The sequence below is a fragment of the Canis lupus genome, chromosome 22 (genome assembly GCF_003254725.2).
Source record: "Canis lupus dingo isolate Sandy chromosome 22, ASM325472v2, whole genome shotgun sequence".
Taxonomy (NCBI): Eukaryota; Metazoa; Chordata; class Mammalia; order Carnivora; family Canidae; genus Canis; species Canis lupus.
Window position 1 is genome coordinate 26,332,770 of NC_064264.1, and position 24,828 is coordinate 26,357,597.

The window sequence follows — 24,828 nt, forward strand, 5'->3', positions numbered from 1 at the left end:
TGATCTACTGTGATTTTTTTATTTTTAATTGGAGGATTTATATCATGTATATTTTATCTAATTCTACTAATATAATTGAGTTTAAATAATCATACTCGGTGATCTCTATTTTTCATCTATGCTGTGTTTTTCTTAGTCCTTGCTTCCTTTTGGACAAATTGTATTTATTACTCCATTTACCATCTTTTTCCCATTTGCTGCAAAGTTATGTATTCTTTTCCTTTTTTTGTAGTGGTTTCCTTAGCAATTACAGACTAAGATTTTTTTTATTATAAAGCCTAAAATTATTTGTAATTTTTTCCTGTTCTTAGATAATGCAAGGACTTCAGAACACCTTAAATTTATTTGTCCTCCCCTAACTTATATGCTATTGCTATCATTTACTACATTTTTATGTTTAAAACCCTATTAGACATTAATATTAATATTAATTATTAATACCATCAATTAGATTTACCCACAATTTTACAGTTTTATCCTATTTTTTCACTTTTATTCTCTCTAAAATACATCTTTAAAATCTTTCTTCACTAGAAAAAAGAGGAAGAAAACAAAAAGGAAGAAGAAGAAGAAAAAGAAAAGCTTTCTAATGTTCATTATTGTCTTCTGGATGAGAAGTTGATCACATTGGGGGTGTGGTAGCCCAATGGGTTAAGCTGCTTCTGACTCTTGGTTTTGGTTCAGGTCATGATCTCTGGGTCATGGGATGATCCCAGAGTCTGGCTCCACTGAATGTAGAATCTGTTTGAGATTCTTTTCTCTCCCTCCTCTCTGTCCCACCCCTCCCAAAATAAAAAAAAAAAAAAAAAAAAAAAAAGTTGATCACATTGAATAGGCTAATTTTGGGAAGTCAGGGCCAGTGTAAAAAAAAATCAATAAATCTCAATCTTCTTGTTCACTCTTGAGAAAAATGTGTAATCTTGTTTTTTAACTCACTAATTGTAGCTTTTTTTCAGGTTATCATTTTTCATGTTGTTTAAATTTTTCCCTCTTTGGCATTAGATTTTGGAAGTTTTGTTGTGATGTATATAATAGGTGTAGATTGTTGTATCCTAATTCGCCCTGGTAGAGCTTCTTAATTCTGTGGCTTCAAGTCCCTCATTATTTTTTTGAAAGTACTTATTCATTGTCTTATAAATATTCCTTTTGCATTATTCTAATTTTTTTCTTTTGTACTTTGTTAATAAGTAGGTTAGACTTTCTTCAAGTATTTTTTGGTCTCTTACTCTATCTTTTGTACTTTCTATCCTTTTGTCTCTGCCCTATCAAATATTTTCTTTTGACTTATCTTTCAATCTACAAATTTTCTCTTGATTCTTGTCTAATAGGCTGTTAACTCAACTGACAAGTTTTTCAGTTTTTTTTTTTAAGATTTTATTTATTTATCTATTCATGAAAGGCATAGAGGGAGAAGCAAAGACACAGGCAGAGGGAGAAGGTTCCCTGTGGGGAGCCTGATGTGGGACTCAATCCCAGGACCCCAGGATTACCATGTGAGCCAAAGGCAGATGCTCACCCACTGAGCTACCCAGGTCCCCCTCAGTTATTTTAAAGTTCAGTCCTAGATTTTCTTTGTTTTTTATTGTTTCCGGACCTCTCTAAAATTCTCAATCTTGCTTTTTTGTTTTCTTATTAAATAAAATATTGGTATTTTAAAGTCTATCTGATTACTTCATGATTGGGACACTATATAGGGCCATTCTTATTATTTCTTGTTTCTACTAGTTTTAAATTATAATGCCTAGCTTCTTTGTGCACCTTGTTTCTTTTTAAATTCTGTTATAAACATTGTATTTTTGTATTTGCAAAGAATACATGTAGAAATACTCTGAGGTCCAGGAGAGTCCTCCAGAGATCATTTATGTTTGATTTGGTGAAGGACATGTGTGATACAGAGCTATCTGGATCACCTGAAGGCAATTTCTTGGAATGAAATAATTTGAAGCCTAGCCACATTTCCTGTGAAAGCCTATCTTTTTTGGGTCATCTACTTACTAAAGAGGAGTCTTTTAGAATTCCCAACTCAATATGATTTGGATTTATCTGGTCTCCATTTTTGACAGGTTCCAGACTCCAATCCCTGCCTCTTAGCTACACAAGCTTTCACCGTTACTGCTCATCTTCCCAGTCTCAAATCAGCATCTCCGAATGCCAAATACCTGCTGAATAAAGATTACCCTCAATGCCAGTGTCACCCTCTCTCTCAGGCTTCTGTCCTCTTGGCTCTCATTTGCTTTTTTTCACTATCTTATAACTTCTCTGATGCTTTCAAGTAAATTAAAAAATTATGTTTTCCAGACAAATTTGATGAAACATTTCTGAATTACCTAATAGCTATTAACAGAGACAGAATTTCTCTCATATTCTCCTCTTTAAAATGTCCTTGAAGTAGATTTGAAAACTCATTTCTACCCCAGACTCCTTTTCAATATTTATATATAAATATATGAATTTAAATATAAAAATATATATATATCTTTTCTTCTCTATCTAGAGAACTGATATTAAAATATTTAAGGATTATAATTATGATCTTTAAAGAATTAAATCCCCTGGGTATAAAATGGGAAGAAGGCTTAATTTGATCAAAAAAGGAATGGAGTAAATAAATGTAATTACTTGAATGGGCAATTGCTTTTTTTTGTAGCCCAACATCCAAATGCTTTTCTTATTTGAGAAAAGCCCCTCTGTGTAAATTTTGTTGAAAGGAAAAATCCCTCCTTCCACCTCTCCCAGTGAAAGCCAAAGAGCAAGCTCCAGTCTCTACCTATTGGGAGCCAGGGAAAAAGTGACCCAAGATCAGGTAATCAAACTCTCCTGTTCAGGACTTCAGCTTTTAGGAGAATAACAAGACTACAGGTAACTGAGAAATTATTCACAGTAAAGACTGCAGTGTTTTGAGCCTGGAAGGAGGTAATACATATGATATTGAGCAACATTGTCTACATGAATGTCCAGCAGCAGAGTTCCAGATGCCTGAAATATTATCCTAGTTTGGTTGATTGACTTCCAAACTTCTCTTTTCTGCATTTTTTGCAGATCCTGGCTATTCAAATTTCTACTTGATATGCTTCCAATAAATTGCTTTTCTCTTTAAATTAGCCAGCATTAATTCTGTTGCTTGGGAATTGGTTAAGTGGAGATCAATTAACAAAATTTCTATTGAAGGATATAAAATAACTCAGTATTTCTTATAATGAATATGTTTAATTTGCTAAGATGTATGTAATCTAAATTACATGCACATATTTCTATAATAATACTTTTCTTCTGATTTAAAGGAAATACATGACTACTTCAGAAGCTGTTATGCATATATTTTTTAAAAGATTCTTATTTATGGATTTTAACAAATTAAAATTGAGTTAGAAGATACATAATCAATCACTGAAATAATTTCCTCAGTGATGTGGCTTATTAACAATTGAAGATATAGATTCAAGAGAAGCTATTAAGATACATTAAGTTCCATTTCTTTAAATTTATTGCAAAATTCCATTTTACATATGTCATTGTATTAAATTCAAGCTTCGGGATTTGAAATTTAGCTGATTGCAACTTGCTGAAGAAGAGCTAGGATGCTACCCTAGATCAGTTTGATAATACAGAAAGACTGATCTAAATTAAAGGCTGAAAATTAGATCCTATTTAGTATGAAAGCAAAGTGTTCAATAGGAATTTCATTTTCCATGCAAACAACTGAAATGATGAAAGATGATCCAAGAAAGGGGATCAGTTGAGCCAATGATATTAATAAGAAGCTAGAGGTGATATTTAGGATAGAAAAGGGATTCTGTGGGGGAGAGGAAGGATCCCTTGTAGGATAAGAGTGAAGTAAAACCAGAAAGAAAAGAAAAAGACTGCAGTTTTAGGAATATAATTAACATAGGCTCTCTCACATTTTCCCATCTCCAGGAAGGGACTGGGCTACATTCAGATTCACAGAAGTGGTTTGTGAAATAAGAAAAAACAAACAAAAAAAGAAATTCCAACTATGTAATTTGAGACACATGGAGGAAAGGGAGGGGCACATAAGGTAAGGCTCCTGGATTTAGCACACATTGTTGGAATGAAATACTGTATTATTCTATGCTCCTGAGGAATATCACAGGGCACTGGTGGTGAACATTATCTGCCTCCCAGGCACTTCTCCAACAGCCCCTTTAATCTATGGTAATCTCTGCCCTTGAGCCAATGAGCACAATAGAAGGTCCCCTACTCTGATTTCTATCTCTTTTTATTGATGTTTCTGTGTGAGAAGAGATAGGAAGGAAGGAGCAAATAACCTTTGAAAAACAGTACCATTGTGACTTCCTATTTGGTCCCTATGAAGTCTTGGGGCAAGTGGATTGAAACAAAGAAAATTAGTAAACCTTCACTGGGGCTTTTAACATCAAACCAATCAGGGCAGGTAAGATGCTGGACACCTAAGCACTCACTGAGTGGTAGCTATTTTTACTGGGTAAATTGTGTGGGACTTTCTCCTCCTACAGCCGATCCTGTGCCATCCCAATTAGTCTGCATCTAACCCTCTAACCATTTCAGAATGATAAGACTGACAAGCTTAGATGAGCTTTATCTACATAAATTCCTGAAACAACAGAAATTAATGCAGAACCCATTATCAGAAATCATAGTATAGCTGGTACACAGCTCTGATCATTGCAAATGAGGTTTCAACTAGACCCAAGAGCACTTTAAGTTCTTTTGAAGTGTTTTCCAAATCGGAAAATCTTTCTCTTAAAAGCTTTTCTGAAAATTAACATGGATCTTGACCAAGGATGATTGGTCTCTTCCCAAGGAAGTGTTATCCTCGTTAAGTTATGCTGAGTAGCCTGGCATGTGCTATTCTCCTTTCACATGTTTTCTGAATTGAAATTAACTTCAAGTCATCAAACGTTTATTTTCACCAATGCCTTCATGTGAAAGTATGAATAGAGTCTAACGTGAAGGAAAGAACATACTTACGCTGGGGAATAATAACAATATGTTTTCCAAAAAGATCTCTTTTTTAGAAAGCAAAGTCATTAGGAACGACTTGAATTAGATTAGGAATGGCTTGAATTCTAAGTTTGTCTGATTGATACCTTCAACTCCCAATGAAATTACATGAGCATATATGTAATTCTGTGCAATTAATCAGATAATTTGATCAGGAAAGACTTAATTTTGAAAAATTATTTTTCATTATAAAATCTCTCTCTCTCTCTCTCTCTCTCTCTCTCTCTCTCTTTTTTTTTTAAGATAAAGAAACCTGGTAGAGGAATTCCATTATCTCATTAAACAATTGTTAAACCTTACTTAATGTCCCTAGGGTTTTAAATGTATTCTATTTTTTTAAACAAATTTATGATCACATAACATCTATGATTTTGTGTCCTCCTTAATGCTGTGCCATATTTGCATATATATATTTTTGCATATATATATTTTTAGAAAGGGAAGGAGGAAGAGAAGAGCAGAGGGAGAGAGAGAATCCTAAGCAGGCTCCATGCTATGCCTAGCATGAAGGGCTCTATCTCACAATGCTGAGATTATGACCTGAGCCGAAATTAAGAGTTGGATGCTTAACCAATTGAGCCACCCAGGTGCCCCTGTGCCAGATACTATTTTAATACTTTTATCTACAGTAAAACATTAAATCTTATCACATGATGTCATATGCATTATTGTTATCCACATTTTACAAATAAAAGCAATAAGACATAGGTTGTTAAGGAATTTGCTTAAGATCTTTCAAGAAAGTGATGGGGTTGAAATGTTAACTCCAGCTCTCTGAATCTTTGTTACAGAAAATGAGCATTTTGAGTGGTTATGCAATATTCCATTCAATGACTACCCCACCCTTCTTATGGTTGTTTGCAAACATTGCCTAATATTTGGAAATATGAACAGAGACTAGGTTTCCAAGAGAAGAATTACTAAATCAAAAGGCTTGAATATTTTCTCTTGATATTCAGATTTTAAAAGTTTTAGGTAGTTAAATCTGTTGATCTTTTTAATTCTGGTTACTTCTATTGCTTATGGAGAATAAACAACAACACAATTTGTCATGTTGTAGATAGTACAAGACTTTCAAAAGCATGGAAACAAATCTTGTGCTGTACCATACCATATATTAATAAATCCATCATTGCATTCACAATTGTATAATTAGAATGGTGACATTACCTATAAAGAAAGATCCCCAGAGACTTCTGATCATTGTCTATACACATATTACATGGACAAAGTATAGAAGTGATCTTGAAACTTCTTCTCCTGAGATAACTACAAAGTCTTCTTTGTCAATATGCTCATTGACCTATTCTGAATGTTGACACTATTCTCAATGCTCATTGGCATTTGAAGATTAAGCATTAGCTTTGACACTCGAAGGAAATCTACCCATGGTAAAAATTAATGAAAACTCTTTTGTTTTACTAAGAATTCTTCGGTTGTATGGAACAAATAAAAGTGAAAATGGCTTAATGAAAGGATACTGGATAACTCATATACTCAAAGAGAAGGTTTAACAACTAAAACTGCATATCAGAAGGACTTAGACAAGCGTCTTTGGGGATCCCAGTTAGGAACTCGTGGATAGTTTCTTTTATAAACTGTAATGGTAGTAAGTTCATCACTGTAATTTCATTAGAAATTCAGATTCTTGGGTAAGAGTTTGATTAGCTTATACCTTAACTAAGGCTAGGAGTAGGAGTTGGCAAGACTGTATTTGACAGTCCCAGTGCTACCACAAGGATTTGTAGAAAGCTGAGCAAGCAAGAGCAACAGATGCCAAAGTCAATTTTCATCTTAATGTGGTAACAAAAGCTTAGAAGTCAATAACTTCTTAAATACCTAGGAAGCATCTTCTCGTTGGCAAAGCCATGCCACAAAATGTCTTAATTGGTGGTCTATAACAATGTATTAACTTCACAAAGACATCGCTCTGATTTGCTGTAGACTCTCAAATTCAGCCAACCAGAAGAATATTGTTGTTATAAGCTCTGGTTTTAAAATGGAAGCAAAAAACACAAAATCAAGGATGGGTTGACAGTTCATGTGAGAGATAAAGTCTACTACCACTTACCACCAAGGCAAGGCCAGGAACAAAATACTGGGAAGCAGTGTCTGAAATATCAAGTATATGTAAGATACATGAAAGAATCTGACTATAATGATGGTATAACCAAGGTCACAGTTGGTGAGGGCTGAAGATAGCGAAGAGTGTAAGAATAATGATATTTAAAAAATTATTTGGGAGGGATTCCAGGGCTGCTCAGTGGTTAAGCAACTGCCTTTGGCTCAGGTCATTATCCCAGGGTTCTGGGATTGAGTGCTATATCAGGCTTCCCCCAGGGAGCCTGCTTCTCCTTCTGCCTATGCCTCTGCCTCTCTCTGTGTGTGTCTCTCATGAATAAATAAATAAAATATTTAAAAAATTATTTGGGAAGGTGACTCTTAACAGTAGAGTTCATTTTTTTAAAGATTTATTTTTATTTATTTATGATAGACAGAGAGAGAGAGAGAGAGAGAGAGAGAGGCAGAGACACAGACAGAGGGAGAAGCAGCCCCCATGCCGGGAGCCTGACGCAGGACTCAATCCTAGGACTCCAGAATCGCGCCCTGGGCCAAAGGCAGTCGCGAAACCACTGAGCCACCCAGGGATCCCCTAGATTTCATTTTGGCAGACTAAGATTCAGTAGGCCAAATGACATGCTTAAAGCACCATCCAAGGAAAAAAATACAAGGATGAATCATTAGAAACAAGTTTAACTTTTTTTTTTCACATGCATTGGAGTAATCCTCAGAGTTATTTTAATGGTTTGGAAATGTTCTATATGAAATCTCACTGGAAAGGGGCACCTAAATTCTTTATAGTTTGGGTCTCTATATGTTCTAATCTATTCCTGTTCAGTCATTTCATTTCTTCAAGAGTATACTTTAAAAGTTATGCTTTTAAGTAAGCTACACCATTTAACTTCTACTGAGTATGTAAATCAGTAGACAATTTTAGTCAACCGATATTTGCTAAATTCTTGCAATGAGCTAGGCTTTGCAAAAAATTGAGTTAAATATTTAAAAATTCAATATCAATTTTAGGAGGTGTTTGATTTTGTCAATAGCACTTGGCATGACAAATGTGCCTATAATTTGATAGGCTAGGGTTTTCTTTCCTGGGTGATAGCAACTGTCCTTCCTGTTGAAAAAATAAAATACCTGGATAGCATAAATTTTCAAGGTGAAGTACATTGCTTTAGTCATTGAAAAGATGACAAAATTGTGAAGCATTATTATGGGGAAAAAATGAGTGAAAGCAGTCACCCAAATAAGTGGACAAAGCCTCCTTCCCTATTTCCCACCCTCTCCCACACCCATCATCATCATTATCATCATTCACCTCCTTCCCTAAGGGCATTCATGTAAGTAAAAACTTGAAGCACAATTTTCATAGTCTTTTGCACAGGAGGTCAAAAATCACAACCTAACTCCATCCCAATATGGTGTTCTAACAGGACACCTTCACCTGATAATGTCGATGACTTTAGACTATGGATTTACACTCTGGAGCTAAGTTAAATCAAAAGTAATGCCCTCTTCTCAAAGACTTATAGAAAAGTTACCTAGCAGCTGAACAGAGCAGGATGAGAGAGGAGAATAAGAACCATTTCTCTGAAGTTATAATCACAAATCAGCTCTCCAGAGTGTTTCAAGCTTTAAACCACTGCACACCTAGGAGATTAAAAAAAAAAAAAACTAAGCTGTGAATTTTGCTTAAATAAACATGATTGATAGTGCCCATGGGTGCCTCAGGAAAGAAAAATACAAATATGCCTTCTATAAAGAAATAAGTCTTTATCCATGTTTTCAAGATCCTTACAATTATTTTCTAAGAAAAAGAGCTCCCTATAAAAGATAATGTAAGACAGTAAGCATGTCACTGAAATTAACAACAACAGGGAGAAATAAAAACAGAATGAATTCCACAGAGAGGTTAAACATTGTAATAATTATGCTTCATTATACTTGGAAAATAAAAGATTAAAATATCTACAGAGAACAATAAGCTAAACAAACAAAAAACAAATGAAAAAAAAAACCGTGAACTGGCAAACTTTAAAAAGAATGAAACAGAACTCCTAGAAATTAAAAAAGACAGTAATTAAAACTTAAAACTCAAAGTTTAACTTTAATAGTAGATTAGACACAGAAGGAGAGAAATTTGGTAGAAAGGAAGATAAGTCAGAAAGAAATTTCCAGAATGTAGTAGAACAGAAATATGAGAGATTAAAAGACCAAATTGAATAACCAAGTTAAAGGTTAAAGTTAAAGAGCCTCCAATTATCTAATCAGATTTGCATCAGGTTAAGGAGAGAGACTAGAAAATAGGAAATGAAAAGTAATGAATAAGAATTTTCCATAACCAATAAAGATTCAAGAAGTTCAGCAAGTCCCAAGGTGAGAAAAAGAAATGCACACTCAGATACAGCATGGTGATACTGCAAAATAACAAAAATAAAGAGATGTAAGAGAAAAAGCAGAAACTTCTTAACCGTATCAAGTCAGAAGACTGAAATTATATTTTCAATGTGATAGAAGGAAGGAAGTACCCAGCTATTCCAAGTGTAAGTATCTTTAAAATATGAGGACTGAATAAAGATATTTTCAGATAAACCAAAAATGAGAGCATATACCAATATCAAGCCCTCACTAAGGACAATTCTAAAAAAGTGCTTTTTTTAAGGGAAAATCATGAATGGAAATTATGAATTGTAAAAAGCAGCGAAGAGCAATAGGTTAGTATGAGAAAGCGAATATATGAAGATTTTATAAATGGTATTTGTTGACTACTAGGCAATGTTTTCACTAATTTTCATACATTAACCTATGTCATCCTATAGCCCTGTGTTGTAGGTGCTTGTATTTTTGTCACCCTGTCTTACAGATGATCACAGTTGAGGTTAAATAACTTGTCCAAGGTCACATAGCTGAAAATTGGTAAAACCTGGATTTTAACTCTGGTTGTCTGGGTAAGACAGTTTTACTCACAGTTTTTCACACCAAATGTGTGTGTGCGTGCATTTGTTTCTTTACACTAGCCAATTCTCCACTCTTTGGATACCAGTTGGGTATCCTCCAATTCAATTTAATTCCAGCACTAACTATACAGAGTTAGAAATAAAACTCTGTAAATTCAAAGGCTCAGGTCCACAAGAGGGTCCTCACTTCAGACGTCATTGCAAGTATTAGGTTCCCAGGCTACCCACATTTTTTGCCTGATTTGGCCCACAAGTTGGAGGTTCTCATGACCTCCCTACGTTCTGTTCAGTAATTTGCTAGAATGGCTCACATAACTCACGAAAATGGTTTACTTACTATTACCAGTTTATTATAAAGGATATAACTCAGGAAGAGCCACATGCCAAAAATGCATAGGGCAAGTGTGAGAAGCTTCCATACTTCCTCTGGATGTACCATACTTCTAGTATCTCAATGCATTCACTGATGTATAAGCTCTCTGAACCCCGTTTACTTAGGTTTTTGTATGGAGGTTTCATTATGTAGGTATGCTTGATTAAATCATTAGCCATTGGTAATTAACTCAATCTCCAGCCCTTCGGGACTTGAAAGGTCCGTTCCCTCTAATCATGCCTTGCTTTTTCTGGTGACCAGGCTCATCTAGAAGTTATTTAGGGTCCCCCAGCCACCAGTCATCCCATTAGTATACCAAAGACACTCTTATCACAGCATATTCTGAGGGTCTTAGAAGCCAAGTGCCAGGGACTAGGGATAAAGACCAAATATATATTTCCCATTGTGCCACACCAAGCTTGTGTTGTTATATAATACAAAAATAAAAGGAACAGCATATCCAGATTTAATAGACATTAAAGTTTTATTCAGTATATCTACAGGTCTTCCTTTCCCCTCACAGTTAGTAAATACAAAAATAAATACATCAACTTAATGAACTCTTTTTGAAACTAGATTTGGAAGATACCAGATTACATGAAGTATGTCATAGGAGCACCTGCTTAGGATGGCAGTGCAGGTTGACACAAAAAATTGGATCCACAACCAGAGCAGTGTCAGGGCAGTGGCCAGGGTTCAGGACAGAAACCACACCTAAATACAATTAAAACTCTTGTGTTGGAAAAGTAGGGCAAAGACGTATATCAGGGTTCTGGAGAAAAAGACCAATTGAGATGTAAGAATGCATTTACAGATGGAGCTATAAAAATGAAGAAGATGAAAAGAAATTAGTTGAAGGAGCCTGGGATGTTAGCTGTCAACAGATCAGCTCATAGCTGATCTATTGGATGCAGAAGATATGGTACAAGCACAGATTAAACAGGGTAGGAAGTACAAGGTAGGGTGAATAGTCCATCTCTTGAATTTGAGAATTCTTATTTTTAGGATCAAAGTATTGGACTGACTGGACTTTAAAGTTGCTTTCAAGTGTAACATATCCTTTGTGTAGAATGATTTCGTGGAAATGATCCAAATGCCAGTCCTCAGAGTTTTTGTGAAGATACTGTATCAGTGTGATATTTTGATTTAATTAGTTTCTATGAATATTATAGCATGAAGGTTGAATTATATTCAGATTTCAAAAACAGATAAACTCTGAGGAGGCTTCACATGGTATGTAAAGTACAAGACCAAAGTAAAGAGGAGACTCTAAGTTCCTTTTGAACTGAGCAGAGCAGCATCACTTGTGGCATCAGCCAATGGAATCTTCCTGCCAATAATCTCCAGAAGAGTCGGGTACTACAGATCAGGAACCAGGGAGGAATGGAGAGGTCAAAATAATCTCCCTAGAATTTGTATTTTTGCCTTAAATTAGAAAAAAAAAAAAGAAGGATTTAATTTGTCTGGGAGACTATCTTAGGCAGGTGAAAGATAAGATTGCATCTCCCAAGAGAAGACAGTCTGCGGTTGGGAGAAAAGGCAAGCTATACCGGTATTTTGGGTCCTAAATTTAATAATTGTAGCATCAAAACCCTATAATTTGGAAAAGTAATTGTGAAGATAATGTTTGCATTTTCTGTAATCATTTTCCTTTTGTTCCTATTTAGCATATGTTAAATTCCACATGAAATTACAGTGTTTCAGCAGTGTAAAAGAGAACCCAGGGAGATTTCATTTGTTTTCTTTTGCCATGCTTGGCTCAGGCATTAAAGGGAAGCAGCATAATTCTAGGGATGACGTGTGATCATGTTTACGATACTGAAATGAAAATTATAACAAGAAAATGCAACTAAAAGTCACAAAGTCAAGACCTCCTTTTTAAGGTATCGTATTTGTCAACACTTTCTTCTCTCCCCTCCATTGGTATGCACAGGGCTGAGGTTCAATTGCCCAATGCTCCTTATGGGCATCTGGGGCTTGATGTGGCAAGTTGTGCTCATCTAGCCTCCACTTGCAGAACCACAAACTCATTCACTGCCTGCCCACCAGGCAAAGCACCTGGCTCTGCCAGCCTTTCTTCTTCCCCCTTTTTCCACCTCTAGCTTCCTCACCTCTGCTATCAATGAAGGTGTTACTGCCACTATTATCTTCTTTTTAGAAATGTTTCCTCTCCTTCTGTGTCTTTTTTTTTTTTTTTTTTTTAGAATGTGTCTTTTAAACAGTAGTGATAGTGATCACTAGGGACTTAAAAATTCAAGAACTATTTGGTAGATATAAATGGTAGGATGTGTGGCTTGGTGGGAGGAAAGAATTCAGCAAGCCTCCCAGGTTTCTGGTGTGAGCAACTGGCTGAAAAGCAGTGAGTTACCTTAAATGGGTGGATTACAAGGAAGGCCAGATTGGTAAGGGGTGGATGAAGAGCTTCCTTATGGAAACAATATAAATAAACACACTCTTTTATTGAACTAAACAGGCAAAGTTTCCAATGCTTTAAATGGATTAGTTCTGATTCCGAGAGTAAGTCTCTTTAAGGTAAGTGCATATGCAGTTTGTTGTGATTTCTGGGACAGTCTAATGACTCTATACAATAGGTAGTTGGATTTTCAAGTTTAAGATTCTGGAAACAGGTCAGGGTTGGAGATACAGAACTGTGTGTAGGTGGTAGTTAAAACCACGAGAGCTGATGCAATCACCAAAATGTACGTCAAATAAAGAAAATAGTGAGCCAAGAACAACCATCATGATATAATAGAAGGAGCATGGGATTTGAGCTAGTTGGTTTAAATCCCAAATGAAGTTTTGTTTCTCTGCCCATTTAAGCTAATAAAAGAGGCTACTTCAAAAACAGCTTCAGTTTTCTCGTTTTAACCAAATAATCCCACCTTATCTTTCCCTACCATAGTTTACTGGAGCAGCAATAAAAACTGGGCTCAAGAAACTCAGTCTGAAGGTTGAGCTGAGTAAATCAGATTTCTGTAGAGCATTTGGACCAAGTGACTTGGAAATTGTGTCCCTTACCTATTAACCTTCCCTGCCCCCTGCTTTTATAACCAGGATATTTTATGATGCCAAACCAGAATTGCTGTGAAAATATTGCTTAAAGCATGGAAATTTTCCTTTGGCAAACTAATTAGATGATGCCTAGGAAAGTAAGCAGATAAAACAGTAAACTTAAGAGGGGCTGAGGTGGTATGTTAAGAAAAGTCATCTTTTGTACAAAGCAAAATCAATTTGGGGATGTGAGCTGTCGGCAGAGATGCGACAGCGCTAGGCTCCCAAGGACTGGGTCCAACAATTGAGAGAAACCGTCTAGGTTGGGGATATAATGCACCCCAAGTCAAATGTGGCAATATTCTTGAGGAGTTTTCCCCAAATGCATTGATTCAAAAAATCCACTCACTCCTTGGCTTTCATTCTATTTTTCAGCTCACTTGCTTAATGAGTTCAGAAACATTCCTTGACATACCAAATGTGGGGAAGAGGCATGCGCAGGGAAGGCACCTTCAGTGCTTCAGCCAGGAATCAGAAGAAGGGTCATAAACCTACTTCCTCCTCCATAATCCAAACATCCCTCAGAAAGTCAATGCCTATCATTTCCCTGGGCATATGCAGAATGTTGGTGTCTAGTGCTTTGCAATTTTCTCATTCCATTAGCTGGGTACATTTGAAATAGTATTCCTTTGTAATATTCCCAAGTGCTCAGTCAACTTTCTAGGTCAATCTGTTTTCCTTCAGTCATCAAAAATACATTTTCAGTTTCTTCAATTAAGCATCTCTTGAAAAATAACTGAATGGTAAGTGATACTTGTATTTTTTGAAAGGTGCCCAAGATTTATAGTTTTCTTTCTATCCAAAATTTTATTTTATTTTCTATAGTACTATATAGTTGGAGTTATAGGAAATTTATTTTTGGCATAGGCAGGCAATTAGAGCCTACATTTTTATATTCAAATGTATCATTAATTCATAGAATTTATAAAGCATTTTTACCCAGTTAGCAAAAGTTTGTTGCCTGTGTATTATAGACTACATTTCTAGATGTCTACTTCTGCAATTTTCAGCACTTTCTGATGTATAATAATAAGTGATAAGAGATATAATTTTTGTTAGGAGGTGCTAGAGGGCTTTAGCATAAACCCTACATAGAAGGCAATCTTAAAATGTGTCATCTAAGAAATCTTCAAAATTGGAATATTAAGACAGATAGCACATAGCTCTTCAGGGTGAGTGCTAATGCCTTCACAAGGTTTTGTTATTCCATTTGTGGGATTGGACAATGACTGATGGAGCTGGTGAGAAAAGAGCTCTTAATAACCCTGGAAATTCAGCTCCTTTCTTAATCCTAACTGATGTGCATAGAGTGAAATACCTTATTATAACATTTAGTGTGTGCATGTGTGTATCTCTGTGTATATGTATACGTGTGTGTGCACATGGGCTCCATAAAGGTCAAGGATGTCTGCACTCACATGCAAATCTGCTTTTTGGGTTTGCTTATGTGATTGTTCATTCAAAATGAACTGAGATACATTTGGCATATGAATATTGAAAACAGATTGATTCAATCAATATTGCCAACGTCCTACGGAGAAGCACTCAAAATGGAGGATCTGTCTGGTTCCAGGACAGAGTCTATAATCAGTTTTTTACCTTTGTGCTTTAGACCATATTCACGCTGTTTTGGGTTTCGAGATTTCATTTAATCAAATTACTAATCTTTTCTTGAGAAGACGATGTTCTGAAATTTGAGATATTTGTGTCCTCTTGGTAAAATCTGACAATTTTTAACTAAAACATCAACGTGCAAAAGACTAGGGTCAGACAAGTTCACATAATCTACAGAATCTGAAAAAAGTAAGTTTCAGAAACCCAAGGTTATCTCCTTTGCCCAAGACAATATCTTCTATATTTTCTACTGAGATGTGAAATTCTATAACAAGAGATTTATTCTTTAGTTTAAGGCTTTTTTTTCCCCTTCAGATAAAATGCAAATCTTGTTTAAGAGGTATATTCTCCCACATGCACTTTAGCTTAAATAACCCCTAGATACTATTTTAAGAGTAGATATTAATAGGTATTAATCTACTATGTCTATGGATTATTAAAACAGAGAGATGATAACACCCACCACAGGGATGGGGGGTGGGTTGGGACAGAGCCAAGACTTAGTGTACTAGGGATGTGGGGAAGACCTGCCTTTATTCACTCATTCTACAATTATATATTGAAAGCCCATTATACGTAGGCATTAGGTTAAGCTCTTGGGATGCAAAAATAAGCACAATAAATGTCTTTCCTGTACCTAACAGAGCATATTGTCAAGTGTATTAGTTTCCTCAGGCTGTGGTAAAAAAAAAAAAAAAAATGCCCCACTTCAATGACTTAAAACAACAGAAATTTATTCTCTCACAGTTCTGGAGATTAGAAATCTGAATTCAAAAGGTCAGCAGGACCAGTCTCCCTCTGAAGGCTCTAGGGGAGGATACTTCCCTGCCTCTTCTAGTGTCTATGTACTCTTTGGCTTGTGGCAGTATAAATCCAACCTCTGCCTCTATGTGCATGTGACCTCTGTTATTTCATTTGTCCTTGTCTTCCCTCTGTGTCTCTGTCCTCTACTGTTCTTATAAAGACACCAGTGTAGGGTGTCATTGAGTGTAGGGTTCATTCTAAATCTAGGATGAGTTCCTCTCCAGATCCTTAACTAATTACAGCTGCGTAGATCCTATATCTAAAAAAAGTTCACCTTCTGATGCTCTGAGTGGAGATGAATTTTTGGAGGATGCTAGTCAATCCTCCACACAAAGGAAGCAACATGCTAGCCAATTCAATACAGAGTAGTGCTGGGAGAGGTGATATGGGGATGTGTGAGAAGGGTGAGGAGGAGAGTGAAGGGCATTTTAGGCAGAGAGCATTTTCAAAGACCCAAAGGAAAGAAGGTAGAGCGGTTCTCAAGAATTTCAGTGTGGTGGGAACTCATGAGAGCATCTGGAGAAGGAAGGATTTGAATGGCAAAAAACGAAGATTGTTTTGAAAGGAGGGGTCAGTTCATAAAGGTGTGAGGACCTTTTTCCTGAGATAAACAGGCAGCCATAGTAGGATTTTGAGTGGGAACCATAGTTCTGTTTATATTTGTGTTTCAGGAAGGTGGCTCTGGCTGTGTGCAGAGTAGGGAGAAAAAGAGAGGCAAGACTGGACATAAAGAGACACAGGAAGGAGTCCCTCACACTTTCTGGTGGCTCTGAGCTCAGCATCTGATCTCCCCTCAATGTATTGCACCCAGATCCAGCCAAGGGTTGGGCAAAGGGCTCTTACCCTTGAGATAAATGACAAAAAAAATTCCAAAATTTTGGTGTTTGCCAAGTCAGCAGAGACACCATTCGTTCCCATGACCTCCATCCATCTTCTTATTCTTTCTCAAGCCAAATTACTCCACCAGTCCTGAAATTCTGGGAGCTACCTGGGATCTTCTCCATAAACTCATAGTCTTTGCTTAAGAAAGTTGAAGGCAGGGATGCCTGGGTGGCTCAGCATTTGAGCATCTGCCTTCAGCTCAGGGTGTGATCCCAGGTTCAGGGATCAAGTGTCACATTGGGCACCCTGCAAGGAGCCTGCTTCTCCCTCTGTCTATGTCTCTGCCTCTCTGTCTCAGGTATAATAAATAAAATCTAAAAAAAAAAAAAAGAAAGAAAGAAAAGAAAAAAGAAAGAAAGTTGAAGGCAGAGCCACTGGGTGGCTCAGTTGTTGAGTGTCTGCCTTTGGCTCAGGTCATGATCCCAGGGTCCTGGGATTGAGTCCTGCATCCAGCTCCCCACAGGAAGCCTGCTTCTCCCTCTGCCTATGTCTATGTGTCTCTCATGAATAAACAAATAACATCTTTTTTTTTTTTTTTTTTTTAAAGAAAGTTGAAGACATTTCTCTTGCTGACAATAAAGACGCCCAAATGAAACATCCTCCTTTGGCCCAAAGATGACAGTGACATAAACCAGAAGTGGGGAACTGAAGCAATGTGGATGAAATTGAGCAAGCTTTGGAAGTAACACCGGTAGGACTTGGTGATGGATTAGAAGGGGGTGGTTTAGGGAGTGGAGTCAACAGTAAACTCAGGTTTCCAATGCAGCACACTGAGTGAATAACAGAACCCTTAACTGAGATATGACACAGCAGGAGAAAGTTGGATAGGGAATTTATTTTATATTCAGTTTCAGACAAATGAATTTGAAGTGCTTGCAGGACATCCAATTGAAAGTGATCCATAAGCATTTGAATACAGATCTGAAATTCAGGATAGGAGCCTGGGCAGGGTTTGTGGAAGTATTCATCCATAGAAGCTGACATCAGGTTTCTAGGGGCACAAACTCAGCAGACAACTCTACCAAATGACCAGACACTTTCAGTTCTTAAATAGTTCTCTCTTCTCATCTGCTGAGTTTCAATTACTTAACTGTTATTTAGTAGTTGCTTTTACATGGGTGTTTTTTTTTTTAAGATTTTATTTGTTTATTAATGAGAGACAAGAAAGAGAGAGAGAGGCAGAGACACAGGCAGAGGGAGAAGCAGGCTCCATGCAGGGAGCCCAACGTGGGACTCGATCCCGGGTCTCCAGGATCACACCCTGGGCCGAAGGCAGCACCAAACTGCTGAGTCACCCGGGCTGCCCGGTGTTTTTGTTTTTAATGTCTCAACATTTAGAGTCAAAAAATATCCGTAAGATAAGCAATATAAACATAGATTGGAACAATTCATTTTCTTTCCTCATCTCTTGGCCTACACCATTTTTCTCTAACCTATGTCTATTATTTTCAATATTTGTTAAGTCTGGACATATTTTGCTGCATTTGTATTGTCTCTATTAAACTTGAGATCCATGAAAGTTGGAACACGTTTTTCTTTTCTTATTTGCTTCCAAACCAAATCTATTAAAGTGTAAAGCATTTAGTGGGCATTCAAATATTTATTGATGACAATTTTAACGTAGAAGTGTTTCCAAGTTGAAATAGACACCGAAAGAAATACAATATGACTTAAATTTTCTAAGATTGTAATTATAATTATATAACACAAAAAAAGAAGTGAAAAGAGACACCAAACACAAATATGATTAGTGGATCATTTTGCTTTCTTTTGTAAATAATTTTTCATGCACAATTACACTTACACCTGCATGTACTAAATTAATTTTTCCATGTGGATGAGTAAGGAATGATGAATACCATCTGAGAAATACTCTTCCACTGCAAGCCCAGATTGCTTTATGCTATCTAGTTCAGGATCAGAAGGGATATGAGTTGAAGCAGCATGAGAGAAGTTTTCTCTATATAATTTTACTTTAAATCTTGAATTTTGTGGATTTGGTGTTAGCATCAGAAATATAAAACTACAGGCATCGAGAAGAAATTTTCTCTTCACTCAAAGTGAGCTTTAATTTTTCTGATATTTCTGCCTGGGCTTAGGTTGGTGATTATAACACTTAGCCACATGAATCATTTTCTTCATCTTCAAAGAACATTATGAACATTAAATAATTATTCCTCACAATTCTTCTGCAAGGTAGGTATTTTTGTTCCCATCCCATTTTACAGACCAGAATACTGAGGGACACAAGCCAAGTGGGTATACTATGATCTCAAAAGATTAAAAAATAATAATAACCTTTTGAATCGAAACCACCTTTTCTCTTTCCATTTTGGTTCTCCCTCTGGACTTTAAGATATAAGAAAGAGATTGGGGAAAATTTTTAAACTCTGTGATGTTTTCAAAGGAAAGAAAGGATTTCACACCTTTTTAACTGCCATTCAGCTGCAGGTAAAGAATTTAACAGCTTTTGGAGTGCTAATTAGAGCCCATTATAACTTGATTGACCTGCATTGGCAGTAGCACTCCTCCTGTCCTTGCAGGATGGAGATTTTGCATCTTCGCACAGTTCTGATTCACAGAACTCTGTTTCCTGATGATAGGAGCAGTGATAATTCAGAGGCAGCAATCAGAATGGGGATGCATAAATCAATATTTAAAATGGAATTTCCCCTTTGCTTGCTTTGGGAATAATAAGCAACAGATCCTGTTCAATACTTTCAGTGGCCCAAATGTTTTCACACTTACTTACTCGGGGATACAGAAAACAGAGGTTCATTATCTGTCTTAACTTCTTAATTAACAAAGTCAAAGAATATCCAAGAAATAAAATATCTGCATTTGGCCTCCATGACTTTTGCTATTTACTATTTGCATAAGAAATCAAGTATGTATATTTACAAGGTAAATGGTTTGTACTCAAGTGGCGAAATTAGCTTTTCTGGATAAGTACATATTTGGGTGAAAAGTGTGTGTGTGGTTTTTTTTTTTTTTTTTTTTTTGCTGAATTCAATGGTTTTCTTGATGACTAACGGAATGTTCCTCTGCCTCTGATAGTTAAATTTAATATTGTCCATAAACTCGTTCTCTTACCCGTATTCCACTATCAAATTTCTTTCTGCCTATTGCACAGAAACCTCCTGTGTGAAAAGGTGGTCCTATTTCATCTACCACCTTCCCAGCCACAAATAATTCTCCCATTTCCTCCACTTCATCTTTTGTTGTTATTGTTAAAAGATTTTCTTTTTTTTTTTTTTAACTTGAGTTGTAATTGACATATACCATTATGGTAGTTTCAGGTGTACAACATAATAATATGATATTTGTATATATGGCAAAATGATCACCACAATATCTTTCACGTCTTCCATTTCTAAGTTACTAATTATTTCCAGGTCTTCAGGTTAAATATTTGAAAGGATATTAAAATTAACACTAGAAAATCTTAAGACCTTTTTTAAAGCTTCTTTCTTTCTCTTTCACAACTTTATCCCCAGACTGACATGCTCTACTCTACATCTTGCTTTGATAAACACTTTCCCTAAAGTCACTTTTTTTGAAGCATTTGTTGATCCCTTGTGCCCTTCCTATCAGACAATGACCTCAGGAGGACAGAGCTCCTGATTTTCTCATTTGCCTCTGTCTCCTATTTGGGAAAGTGTCTGGGATGTACTAGGAGCTCCTTAATTATTGGTGAATAACTAAATAAGCAAGTTGTGTTTACTGCTGTCACCTTTGAGAGTCCCATTGCAGTCTATCTCCTTGCCACCTCTGCACATCGTATTCATTTTGTGGTATTCATTGTCATTCAATTTCAATTAGTATAGGCTTTCTTGAACCCAAAGCAGAGGTTCACTTGGCTTTGAGGACAAAGGGAGAAAGAGACCCAAACTAATGCAAATACATCCCATCTTATTTGACCTCATTTTTCAGCCAAGGTAACTTAAATGTATATTTAAATTGTATATTTCCACATATTTCAGATTGATGGTATAACTTTGTCACCATCCACCCACTGAAACCAATTTATGTATAATTTATCTATATCCATCTTTGTCCTTAGGTGAATTTACAGTGGGCTATAAAGAGAATAATATCAAATTATTTTAATAACTAAGAAAATTAAGACAAAAAGAACCGTAGACAATTAAGAGAACATCAGTAGTAAAGTTATCACATGGAATGTTTGCTGTAGTAATGTCCTTCACATTTGGAAGAGATGAGTCCCCTGACAGCCTTTCTATAGAGTGACACCCAAATCCTCAGTTTGTGACCTTTCTTTTGCACCATGTCGTTGCGTTTCTAAATTTGGTCTAGTTACTTAATTCTGATTTCTCATAATCTTTTCTGGGTGTTTCTGTTTGTTTGTTTGTTTGTTTGTTTGTTTTAAATTTTACTTATTTATTCATGAGAGACACAGAGAGGCAGAGACACAGGCAGAGGGAGAAGCAGGTTCCCTGAGGGAGCCTGATGTGGGACTGGATCCCTGGACCCTGGGATCATGACCTGAGCCAAAGGCAGCCTGTCAACCACTGAGCCACCCAGGCACCCCAGGCGTTTGGTTTTGAGGAGCTCATCAGAGCCTTGTAGTTAAGAATCCTAGGATAAGCTTTCTTAAATGCAAAGTACAAGAGAAAGGATTAGACAGTTCTTTCACTCAAGTAGCTATACGCTTTCTTCTCTCTCCAGAATCAATCTCTATCATCAATCTATCTATTATTTATTTATTTTAATATGTTTACATATATATTTAATTATATTTAATTTTTTTTCTTTCAAAACTAAAGACATCTTTTTAAAGTACCCAATATACATTATTTGAGGGCAAATTTGAATTTTTAGGAGACAGCCAAAATTCATTGAGTAATAGTTATTTTGTTCAAAACAAAATGCAACTACAAAGCAATGAAAATACTTTCTTTCAAAAGTCAGCCCAGAAAACAATTGCAAAAGGGGAGTACCCACAAGTTACGTGATATGAAAACTCACCATAGTAAGTAAATAGCTTTCTAGCTTGACAATTTGGAAGAAAAACTTAGGTGTGTGTGTGGTTTTTTGGGGAGGTGGTCGGATGAGGTGGGGAAGAAAGTTGTAATAGTGTAGAATCATCACTTTATAATCACCTGTGCATCCAGTTCGCTCTATCTACACATTAACATTTTTATATTTGTTTGTTGCCATGTAGGAGATTTAGTTTATTTGCTGTACATCTTGTAAATTCTCATCAAAGTTTTGAAGCTTAGGTAAAAATGGTTCATATGGTGTTTTGAGGATTAAATTAGATAATAAATGCCAGTCTTTTTTTAAATTATAAAGTAGTACCAAAGGTTAATTATTAATACCATCATTATTTTGTATTTTTCCATGGATCCTAGTACAGGATGAACCATGGCTTGCATATTCAGTTTGTTGACTGACCCAGCTGCAGTGTGATTAAGATTATTTTTAACTTTTTGGTGCTTTGTAGTGATTCTTCTACTGACAATTTGCTTTTGTATCACTTTAAAAGGCAAAATAAGCTTTCCTGGCCCGAAAAATGAGCTCATGACTTTCAATCCTCTACTATTCTTTCTAAGCCATCATGTTACACTCTTGCATTTCAACAAATATAAAGCTTTCCCTAAAGGATAAAAAGTCTATTTAAGGAAAACTCACACATGCCAGAGTGTAAACTCGTACCAGCATATGAAAGTTTTATTTGCTTTGGTACATAAAGCAAAAACATATGCTTTGATGTTAAGAAAGTTGCCCTAATGACTGGCAATTATGGGTAACTATCATTTGACAGTAAATCTTCCACATGGTATTCTCACATTCTTGGGGCCAAATTTTTCCTTTGTGACTCCCTATTTTCTTGAGAGCCAGGCTGCAGCCAGCCAGAGTTATAGGGGTTTAGGACAAAAGGACGATTTCTATTTCTTTCTTTTCAATTACTGAAGAATACAAAAGGGAATCCAATGTATATTATTTTCTTGTCTCCAAGTTTAAAATAATAGATTTTAAAACTCAACTTCAAATCAAAAGCAAGAAAATGATAACTGAATTGCATCCTGGGGCCCTAGGGATTTATTTTCCCCAAACGTTCCTAATATTGTGATATTTCTTTATAGTCAGAAGTTATAATGAGAAGATATAATTATTAAATCAGGCTCTTGTCCTTGATTGCTGCCTTCCAAAGCTTACCCACCTTGTGTTTTTCTACCCATTTCTCCTTTTCTCTTTCTTCCCTATAAGTTCGGTTAGAGCAATCTTTTTTCAGCTTGTGTCATTTTCTCTTCCTCCCAAAAGATCTAGCAAGCAGGTCTCACATAAAATATACAGAAAGGGGAAGGTGCACATATTTGTTCCCCTTGTTTTACTTGCTTTGAAGTTCTTTTGGACTCTAAGGTCATAGGGATCAAACTGAGGCTCTAATATGCTTAATTCTATTAACCTGTACTGAGAGTTAATTCATCTCCTGAAAGTGCTTAACTTGTTTCCAGGGAGTAATTTATATTAGAGTAGTATCTGACTGAATTAAAAGAGAGAGAGAGAGAGAGAGAATTACAGAAAACAGTGAAAAGACACTTGTGTGGATGCCTTTCATTTAATTGGTTCTTTCGTTTAATACAGAAGTGTTGTATAGTATGAATTCATGACCTCACAAGGGTTTCTATGTTATATATACCCTGGTCATTTTTGTTCTACCTCTTTTAATTATACTTTAAAAATGGTTATTATTATTATTATTATTATTATTACTATTATTTGCCTTTTTGGCTTTTGCATTATATTATATTCCATCCAAACTTGACACTTCTTGAAATCTTACCATTTCCACATTCTGCCCCACTCTCATATTTTTTTAAAGATTGATTTGTTTATTTTAGAGAGAGAGAGAGAGAGAGCAGGGGAAGGGGCAGAGTGAGAGAGAGAAAGAAGCAGATGTCCCAATGAGCACAGAACCCAACATGGGGCTCAATCCCACAACCCTGAGATGACCTGAGCTGAAATTAAGAGTCAAATGCTTAACTCACTGAGCTACCCAGGTGCCACCCCCGCCCCCAACCCTCATAATTTTTGACATAACATTCCATAATTTATTTTCAAATTTTTATTTTCCTATACTTATCACACGTTTCATGGCTTCTTTACTAACAATTTCCAGTGTTCAAATAATTCACCACTGATAGTGTATTTTAAGTCATATCTAATATAGCAACTGAATTATCTTGCCTTGACATAATCATTTTAATAAGATTTTATAATGGTTACCTACACTGTTAAATATTTCAGGTATGTCAAAGACTGGATTTGAATTTTAAGGTGACTCAAATATGTAGTATTCTTGGCCAAAATTCCATTCCAGTAAACCTATGTGTAAGTACAGGTTCAATCAGAGAAGCAGAATAACTAAGACCTGGCTTAGATAGATAAATGTATTTATTATAAGGAATAGTCTCACAAAAATGCAGAACTAAGCCAAGCCTGAGGTCTAGGATGAGCATCCACATCGATGAGACCATGAATAGTGTAGAATCTCCAAAAGATGAAGCTTGGACTCCCAGAGAGGCAGTCAAGAAGGGAAGATCATCAGCGGGATGAAATCCTAGGAGCATGCGTGGAAGCTTGGAGTTCCATTTCAGGGAAGCTTAAACCTTCTTTTAAAGGGTGTTATTTTATTTAAACATTGTGGATTGGAGGAAAGGAAGCCATAAGAGATGGGACAAATGCAGGAAAATAAAAAATAGAGCACAAATTATAAAATATTCTGTCAAAAACTATAATGAAAGAATGTCAGCGTGAAGAGATCATAAAATTGAGTCAAGCCCTTTGAATTAATTTATGGTCAGTTGATCAGGAGCTCTGAAATTATACCTACAAAATCCCTCCCTAATGGTACCTGGGTTAGCCTATAACTGAATAACTGGGTGTGTATACTACAAAATGGCTGCTGCTTCCCTTCCATCCTCTCGCAGTTCTGAGAAAATGTCCCTCTTGGTATGCCCTAATTGAAAACACACCAGAAAGAAAATTCTGGAGACCATGGCTAAACCAAGCCAAGTGGACATATCACAAAGCCATCACAGTCTATAAGGGATA

At 36.1% G+C, this 24,828-nt stretch overlaps 1 long non-coding RNA gene across 1 annotated transcript in view; it reads right to left on the bottom strand.

Annotated features, from left to right (window-relative positions):
- The window catches only part of LOC118351934 (uncharacterized), a 56,864-nt gene that overhangs the window by 18,211 nt on the left and 13,825 nt on the right, over positions 1-24,828 (bottom strand). The gene's annotated exons all lie outside the window — the stretch shown is intronic.